This window comes from Lepidochelys olivacea (assembly GCF_965140295.1).
Source record: "Lepidochelys olivacea isolate rLepOli2 genome assembly, chromosome: 1".
Lineage (NCBI taxonomy): Eukaryota > Metazoa > Chordata > Testudines > Cheloniidae > Lepidochelys > Lepidochelys olivacea.
The window spans coordinates 231,804,628-231,814,533 of NC_140411.1; the positions used below are offsets into that span (position 1 = coordinate 231,804,628).

At 43.2% G+C, this 9,906-nt stretch overlaps 1 protein-coding gene across 5 annotated transcripts in view; it reads right to left on the reverse strand.

Moving 5' to 3' along the window:
• PPFIBP1 (PPFIA binding protein 1) overlaps positions 1–7,023 on the reverse strand; it is a 172,252-nt gene extending 165,229 nt beyond the window's left edge. For 4 of the 5 annotated variants that reach the window (XM_084646084.1, XM_084646083.1, XM_084646082.1 and 1 more), the window contains exon 1: positions 6,868–7,023. The gene's annotated coding sequence lies outside the window, so the exon portion shown is untranslated. Of the gene's footprint in view, positions 1–6,863 lie in introns of all 5 variants that reach the window. The other variant, XM_084646081.1, reaches the window with a different exon arrangement.
• Between the last annotated feature and the right edge of the window lie 2,883 nt (positions 7,024–9,906).

Genomic DNA, 9,906 nt, shown 5'->3' on the forward strand with positions numbered 1-9,906 from the left:
GGTGGGTGCTACTGCAGTTGCAGAGATACCCTTTCCACCATGAGAGAAACATAGAGAAGCAGCACATCTTGATGTGGGATCCATGGTGTCTGAGTCACGATTTTTCACAGTTCCACAGCTTCTGCAGCTACTCAAGGGCTTGCCCTCCAGCCTTGCCAAACCTTGCCCATGTTTTCAGGTAAATGTCCCCTTCCCTCACAAATTATTTCCATGCAAGAGAAAATGACAGAGGCCTAAGAAAGGCCATTGCTGCAATTTGTGTTATTTAAACATTCCCATGCAGCACAATCAGCTCTATTATAAGGTTGGTTTAGTTTGGGCTTTTGACAAAACCAGGCACATATTCATTCAAAAAAATCAAGCTTTTATCCACCATATTTTTCCACTCCACAGCAAAGATAGAAAGGAATAAAAGGCTCTGAAAGCTACAAACATGGGGAAACTGTATGTGTTCACCAGAAGGACAACACATGTCATAGGTAAGTGTTTGCAAATCCAGTTTGATAGCCGATTATTAACAGAAAATTCCAGCCTTTAGTAAAAATAATAAACCCCACACTGGTAACGAACAGTTTGTTCCCTACAATTAGAAAAATACCAGAGCGCGCCACTATCCTTAGTCTGATCTGAATCAAAAATACAAGTCATCTTGTTCAGTTAGGAAAGTGACTGTATAATTCACAGCACCCTGGAAAATGTTCACAGTTAATCCCCTGGCTGGATATTTTGTTTAAAAACAACCAACTAAGGCCAACCTCCACAGGAAAGATCTGAAAACACAGTATCCCACTGATATAGCCATTGTTTTCCTCACTTGATGTAATCATCATTCAAAGCCTTGGCTGTACAACAACTGTGAAGAGAAATAGTTAGATATGTAACCCAACAGCAGGAGCATGCATAAGGGAGGGCAAGCAGGGGTATGGGCCCGCATCCCCAATATTTGTCTAAAAAGATATTTATTTCTGTGCCAGCCCTGGAGCCAGCTCCAGCTGCTGCTCTAACATGCCCCTCCAAAAGCAGTCAAATTTAAATTCTGAATTTGATACCGACTCCTTCAAAAACCTTTAGTCAAGACAAATACCTCTTATGGATAATACTCACCCTCTCTCACACGGTGCTGTGAAGATTAGCATTCGTAAAGCACGTTGAAGATAAGCTTGCTATATATTATCTTGATTTCTGAAACTGTCTTCACATAGCTCTAAGCAGTTTCTTCACAGTTTTCAGATCACCTACCTAATACAACAGTACTGGATACTCATCTCAAAACTGAGTGGGGCCCAATTCACCTCTCACAGCAGTGGAGTTTTTCCCGACTTTCACTGAAGTCAAAGTTAGGTATAAAACAGGTGTGGGAAGAGAATCAGCCTCAGTATTTATTTTTTTTAAATGATGTTGCAACATAATTATTGGCCAGTTCTACTAAAAAGATTATGAGGAAAGGGTGGGATGACACTTTCTAAGGGGGAGTCATTGCAGCTCATGCACACATACCTGAACTAGCTTTGATTTAGCTCAGTGGTTCCCAAATTTTTGTACTGGTGACCCCTTTCACACAGCAAGCCTCTGAGCAAGGCCCCCCTTATACATTAAAAACACAAATATATTATAAATGCTAGAGGGAAAGAGGGGTTTGGGGTGGAGGCTGACAGCTCACGACCCCTTGCGTAATAACCTCCCAACCCCCTGTTTAAGAGCCCCTGATCTAGCTACTGGAAAAGTGAAGCTGCAGCAGCAAGGGCAGCTGTCTAGCCTGCGCTGAAGCCTATGCAGCCATGGCTTCACTGCTCCAGTACCTGAGCTACCTAGATTAAAGTTAGCTCAGGTATGTCTACAGAAACTGCAATCATACCCTGTCATTACAATGTGGGCATACACTTAGTTGGGCATCTAACTCCTCTTCGAATGTCTTCCCCCTAGACTGTAACCTCCTTGGGGAAGAGACTGTCTCTTCCTAAGGCCTCAAGGGGAAGAGGCAGAGCGGGCTCCTCCCAACTTCTAAGTTCCTTCTGGCACTCGTGTGTGAGCCTCCCCAAATGGAGGACTCACGTGCCACCTCTGAATGACTGGTAACAGTGAGCGACCGCTATTAGGGGAGGTCACTGTTAACTGTACATATGCAAAGATTCCAGGGTGTCTGGAGTTAATTCTTTTTATTAGGCTACAGTTTCCCTATCTGAAAAGGGTGGATAATGATTCTGATCCCTTTGTAGATCACTTAAAGAGATCTAGGGATGAAAAGAGCTTATATGCAAGCTAAAGGACATCATCATCATCATCAGGTCTCTATTTGAGATTAACCTCACAACAGAAATATACAGTAAATCTGGCCTCCAAAAAAGTCAGAAGTTATCAGCTTAGAACATTTAAATAACTTCACCATATTCAGATTTTTAACATGTAAGATAGAAATAGGTCACACAGTAATTGTGGAGCTTTACAGCTGCAGAAGAGTTTGAATTTCTCTTTCAAGTCTGAAAATAATGAGTTCAACAACAGAAGCAGCTGTCTCGGGTATACCTTCCCACTGATATGCATACCTCCATGATGAGAGCTCTGCAATGAGTAGTTACAGATGCATGCAGACAAAAGCAAGGTACATACCCGGAAGCTTTGCTGACCATATCTGAACTGCAGGAGTGTTCACATGGCACTCCATGATCTCCTCTCTCCTGTACCAAAGTGCACTGGACTATTACTATTTCTGCTGTGGCAGCAGCTAAATGCCCCTCTCCCAACCAAGTCCCTTTGTAGGCACTGTACAAACAAATCAGGAGATAAAATCCTTTCTGCAAACAGTTCACAGTCTAAGGGCTCTGTGTAAACTCTAGGATGGATTCTCTGGGAGCAACCATCTTCTTTGGTTGTTCCAAGCCTTGATCAAGAATTTGGAGGGAACAGATGTGTACATCAAGGGAAAAAAATCTGTGGTTGCGGAGGCTTCCCCTGGCAATAGAACTTATGCATTTCCCCTGCAGCAGGTGAGGGAAGCAGGGCCTTAGGGGGCCATGCAGGGTGTGGACCCCTTGTGTAGAGCTGAGCTCTGCAGGAATGGTCGAGTGTGAAGCCAGGATGGGTTGTGGAAGATGTGAATACCAAAGATCTTCTGCCATGTAGATCCTGCCGAGTGGGAAGGTCGTGTTTGGGCTACAGAGCAATTTAGTGGTGGTAGTGAAGATAGGGGTGGAAGGGGGTGGAGCTGGGAAGGAAGGATTCTTATCAACACCCCATACCCCTGTGGCCCAGAGCAGAGGACAGCCCAGGTAAGAGAATGGACCAAATTCAGTGCTGACTTACAGCCCATGTGACACCACTGACTTCAAATTGTTTATAGAGCATAAATCGTCTCTGTATGTCCCCTAAATTTCACAGGTATTCAGTAAACTAGTGATATTACTGACCAGAATTACAACAACACACAGAATTTTAAAGAAAGGAATGTGGATTTCTTTTTTAATACCAGTCAGCATGACGGGTCCACTTAAATATCCTTCAGTCAAGCTGTTAAATGCAACACTAACTAGAAATGGGACCAAACCAAAAATTCAGCTATAAATACACTGGATTCAAACACTGGCTCAGGCCATCCCTGACATTCATGTAAGAGGGTTAATGGGTGCTAAGTGCAACAGTGCCTTGCTCAAAGGAAGCATGCTTCTAAAACTGAGAATGCCACTGAAACTAGAGAATCGCCACCCTCCAGGCCAAGCTCTGTCAGATAAACGTGCAACTACCATTGACTTTGAGGGAAAAAGTAACAAACTTTGTATTCCAGGGCCCATAACACCAACCTTAATCAGTGAGCAATATAATACATATTTGCTATTATATCAGCATCACTTTGGCTAACCGAAAACAGGGTGTTTTTTAAAATCCAGGTTATGAATTAATAAATAATGCAATATGTATCACTTCTGTAGCACTTTCCAGGAGAGGATCTTAAAGCACGATACCAACATTACTGGACGGAGCCTCACAACCTCCCTGCAAGGTAGATATTATTATTCCCAGTCCAGACATGAGGAAAGTGAGGCTCTCAGAGTTAAGCGACTTGATACATAAAGTCAGCATCAGCGCAAAGAACAGAACCCAGATCTCCTGGCTCCCAACCCCATGCTCTAACACTGCCTCACTGATTACCTTGCTACTGATTTTATTGAAATCTACACTTATGATGTTTCCAAAAATTAGAAGTCACACTTGCTCTTCAGTAATGTAAATTCTTAAGCTCTGACTCTTGCCTTTAATAGAAGCAATAAATCTGGATTTGACACACCAAGACATTTTATTGTCAGATATTTGATCACACAAGCATGAAGAACATTTTCCCTGTGAGGACTCAGTTTGAGGAATGCAGATATTTGTTTTGCTCAGCCCTGCTGCCATTTCAGGATGTGCCACAAGGAATGACTTATGCAGTGGTGTTGTAGCCGTGCAGGTCCCAGGATATGAGAGACAAAGTGGGTGAGGTGATATCCTTTATTGCACCAATTCACCAACAGAAGTTGGCCCAATAAAAGATATTGCCTCACCCACTTTGTCTCTCCAACAAGCCACTAACGCATTTTACTACGGAAATCCTTTCTGGGGTCAAACCAAACCAAACCAGCAAAGCCTTTGAAAGCTCCAAAGATAATTGAAATTTAGCTATATAGGTATAGTTAAAAAAATACAACTCTTGTGCATAGATAAGCATCTATGTTTAAGAGTCAAAGGGATACATCCCCCTTGTGTGGATACAGTTACACCGGCATAACTATTGCCATAAAGGAAGGTAAATAAGTTATACCAGTAAGAAGCATCTTTATACTGGAACAGCTGCATCCATGCTAGGGATTGTACTGGTACAGTATAAATATTCTAGCAAAAAAGCTTAACCAAAATAGTTATATAAGAACTCTGCGTAGATCAGGCCCTGGAGAGGGAAACATTGCTAATTCAAGGCACATCTAGCATTTTAGTGGTTGTATTTGGAAGAGTCCTATTAAATCCCAGAATTGTTAGAGCTTAAACCTAAGCACACATTTTCCCCACCACTTTCCTAAAAGCTGTCTCTCTCCATGGCTTATAGCTAGAGACGGTCTATAAATACACTCTGGTGCCCACAGTATGGCAACCCAAACACAGATTCAACCTCAACCAACCTGCTATAATGCACTGTATTATGCAGTAACAGAAATATGGCATATTTAAATTTAGCCCTTCTAATCAACTTCATTTTTCAAGCCTATTAAGTGGCCAGTTAGCAAAGAGTCCAATAGTCTAAATTTTGTCATCACCTGTTCATTTCCTCAACAGAACCCTCATGAGGAGCACAAATCACATCTAGTTTTCATTCCCATCGGCTGGGCTGATGATGCCACTTGATATACACTAGTCTAGTGCCAGGAGTCTGGATGCCAGCTAGCCAGTTATTCACAGTGAAGCTGATTCCCGTTCCCTTGTGCAGATGACACAAGGCGGAGAGGAAAAGGGGTTACTTTCCTTTGGACTAAGGAAAGCAAACTGGAATTGGAAACATGACTCATCACCCTAGACTCTTTCAGTTAAACCCTGGCTAAAGATCCAGAAACAGGCAATGCCTGTTGATGGGAGAAAGCTATTCCCTCCTTGCATTGAGTGGCCATACAATCTCTAAAATAAATGTCGAAGTAGAAGTAACACAATCAGGTGTAGCTTTTAAAATTTTGAACAGTTTGTTAGCTACCAACCTGACACAGGTAGCTCAACCTTTACCATATTTTAGTTGACAAAAGGTGGATTTGTCTTGCTGCAATGAATAAGCAATACCCAGACATTCTCCTAACTTTATTATGGCCTCCGTTTCACAGGCAAGAGGGGAAATAAAGACATCTATATTTACATGAACCCTTCATTTTCCAGACAGAGCAGAACTGTAAAAGCAACAGAAAATGTTTCTGTGTTAAAATTAAGGGGGGAGGTGAGAAGTGGCTGAGATGAGCAGGATTATCTCTGCTGTTCAACAGAAATTTTTCCCAAGAGGCTGCTTTCCATTAGATTTAGACACAGGTTTGCAATTAACACATGTAGCTGCATTTCACACAGCCTCCCACAGAATGCAAATAACTTATTAAGTGCAGATTTTTAATTACATAAAAATCACCTGCAGTCTTTCTTGGGGATGATAACCTACAATGCTAATAAACTTTTCTTCTATTAGATTATTTCATTGAGAACCAGAGTCTCAGTCACTAAACTGCAACAAATTAAGTATGTTATTTGAAACAGCATTATAACCAACCCATGCTTCCTGTTCTCCTTTCCACATAACATGGTGTGAGCCTGAAACCAGAAACTCAGGGCACCTGAAAGCAACAGGTTTTCCTTTTCAAGAAATCCTCCCTCCCCCATTTCTCCAGAGAGAGAGAAACACTTTAAAACACACACACAGAGATCCTTACAAACACCAGATTTGAAGTGTACTACAAAGCACCCTCGCTCTCTCTCACCCTCCCCTTTTTTTCCGGCTGCAAGCTCCCTGCGTTTTCCTTCAGACTCCGCTCCCTCCCCCTCACCAAATCCTTCCAACTATTGCAAACAAACCTCCTACAGAAATATCCCCATTTAGCACAAGCACCGTAATGTTACAAGGCAGACTGAATTCGGTACTTTCCCCACCACCCTTCTTCACTAGTAGCTTTGCACTGAACAGCCCCGCGCTTCAAGGGAGCTGAAATAAATAAACGCCCAGAGAGAAGGAAAAGTGACTGGTTTTGTTTTGGGAGGAGGAGCAGGAATTGCAGAGGGAAGCTATGCCCCAGAAACAGCAGCTGCAGACAGCACGGTGTTGCAATACCACCCTCTTTTCCCGACTCCCCCCAAAGTGCAATCAGACCCACCTACCTGGACGGAAAACAGCCGCGTGCCTTCCCAAAGTTCCGCGGCACCTTCTCCCTAGGCAGCCTTGTAAACCACCGACCGCCGCTCGTCCCGGCCGGGGCTCGCTCTCGGCCGCTCACACCATGCCCGGGGACTCCAAGCAGGGACTGAGCGGGGAGCTTACGTCACTCGGGTTCCAGCGACCTCCCTCCCCGCGGGGAACGGCCACAGAGAGGCGGGGCGGGGCTGGAATGGCCGCCCACACGCGCCAGCTGATTGGGGCCGGGAACAGTCACTCAGAACAAGTCGGAGAATGTTATGCCTTCCCGGGTTGGAGCGAGAGCCCGGCTGGAAATAAGGGTCTTGGCGGGGGCGTGGGGGGTGCGATTTCCCCCGTGTCTCTCGGCAGGGGAGGCGGTGATTTCATGAAGCTCTGCGAAAGCAGCAGTTGGGCACTTTATTCATTACAGTTATTATTTATTAATTATTATTAATTATTATTACTACTACTTAACCTCCGCTCCCAAAAGGGAGGTGTAAACAAAGCCACCTTGGGAGACACTGAAAAGCGTGAGCAATAGCGGCGCTGCGACACAGTAGCTTTCTTTGCGATGTTTCCGACGCAGACTCGAAATCGTACACGGAGCTCCCCCCTCCGCCCCCCCAAATCACCACAGTTCAACGTCTTGCCACACTCTTCTCCCTCACCCACCAAAGGTCAACGTCTTTGCAACTCCCCCCCCCCCGCGCCTCAAAACACCCCTTCCCCCAAAGACCTACTTCTTGCAACACACACTGGTACTCGTGTTTGTTCCCAGCTAAACCCCAGCAACCTGTGGCACCCTGCAGAAAGTTGCCTAAACCAGAGCAGTGAGGGAAGCAAGAACAGCTTCCTCCAGCTCTGCAGTCCCTTCATCTCCTGCACATAAACATCCCCGGAGTTTGATTCCCTCGTAATTATGAAGCATGCTCGCAGCATTTGAATTTCAATACGGGCTTTATTCAGAGCAGCAAATATTCACTAACTCAGCAGCAGCACACAGATTCTGAATGAGCCAAACAGGAAGAACAATCACAATTCTCCTCCTTTAGGAACTATCGGTAAAGTCATCACTTTTATCATATGTTTGGGACCGTCTAACAATTATTCAAACCACTTTTAAGCCGCCTACCTTTAAAGATTAATAAATAATAAATCATAATAATAATAAAAAGCAAGCATGTAAGGATATTTGTTTGTATAGTGCCCTCTTCCTAATAGTGGCCTCTGGAGATGGTGGGTACTGGCCCCTGCCATGTGATGGGATATTAACCGCTTGCAATACTGGACTGATAGTACCAGAATGGAGCCAGAAAATAAAATTAAAGCTCTTACCAACAGTCCTGTGTGTCTTAATTACATGGTGGATTCATTGTTTTTTAAGCAGCCTCTCCACCCCTTAGATCACCTTCTGGGAAGACCCAACTTTGTTCCCCAACTAGCTGCTTCTGGGTCAGAAGAAGCCAATTGTGAATCATCTGTGGATGCCACCCACCCATGATCTTTGTTGCACTGTGTAACTTGGCCACTCTTCACCTCAGTTATTTCTGTCACTCTCCCACAAAAAGTGAGACGTTATCAGTTTCCCAAAATTCAAATAAAAGAAATCCCACAAAATTTATCATTAAAGAAAGGAAGGAGAGAAAGAACCACACATGATAGATGGTAGTTATGTCACTCAATGTGCTTTGGAAAACACTCACATACTACCGTGATAAGCGGCAATAAAAGAATCTTGTTAGAACAGAATTGTGATCTCACTTACACTGATATAAACCAATGAAGTCAATGGAATGACATGAGTGTAGAACTGGTATGAGATTGTAACCCAGCATCCACTGATCCCATCCACCCAAACTGTCCCCCAAATTAGCCACCTCTACCAGATTTCCCTCTTGCAAGGTGAAATGGCCAGCAAAAGTCCTATGAATCGCTGAAATCCCACATAAATCCTATGTCAGGATTTATCTGGGGTTTAACTGAAGCCTGGGCTTTTTGCTGGCGGTCTGCACAGGAGTGAATTTTCCCCACAATGAATTAGCATAGTCCTAAAAACATTATTGTTGTTTTCTATTCCCGCTATAGCCTTTCAGAAATTAGGGGACTAACTGCAGTACTCAAGGTGAGGATATACCCTAGATTCAGTTTTGTACAATGACATTTTCTGTATAGCCCAACATTTTACTAGCTGTAACGCAACAAGAAAACATCTCATTTCATTTGTTCAGGATGGCTTCCTGGATCATTGTGCTGGGAAGTTACAACAGAGTCAAAACCCATCAGTGTGTATGAGAACAGTTGTATTTTACATGAAACAGATCTACACAGAAATGTATCTGCCATTATATTGCCCAGTTACCTAATTTTGATTAGTCTTTCTGGACATTCTCCCACGCCTTGACTAACTATTTTGAATCTTCAGCACATTTTGACACTTTGGTATGCACCCTATGTTCCAGACAATTAATAAATATAAGGGATGGGTTCAAACACAAAAATTCTGGATTTAATACACCTCACTCCTCCTGTCAGCTTTGGAGAAGTTTGGATCTGGACTCAGATCCTAATAAAATGTTGAACCAATATTGATCTCTGGTGAAACACACTACTAATCTCTGTCTGTGCTCCAAATTGTCCATTTATTTCTGTTCATTCTTTGTTTTCTGACTCTTAACTAGTTTTTAATCCCGAAAGTCTAAGAGCAACACTCAGGAATCTAATCCAAACAGTCCTATTTTGGTAGGAGGGTTGTGTGAGTGAGTTTTGTCTGAAAACAAATCTAAACCGACAGAGCATTTCTGACCATTGTTTGAATTCTTTCATTAAAGAAAATACCTTGCAAGTCAAGACAAATCTCTGATAAGGTTTTCTGCTTTGCTTATCTCTCATCTCCCAAAATAGCTTAGCCCTTATTGCTTCAGGCTGAATTGTAAGAAAGGTTGTTTTCTATACGCTCCTGAAAATGCAACATTTGAGAAAACAAACATCTCACCAAACCCTCCTGGCAAGGCAACAGGAGATTG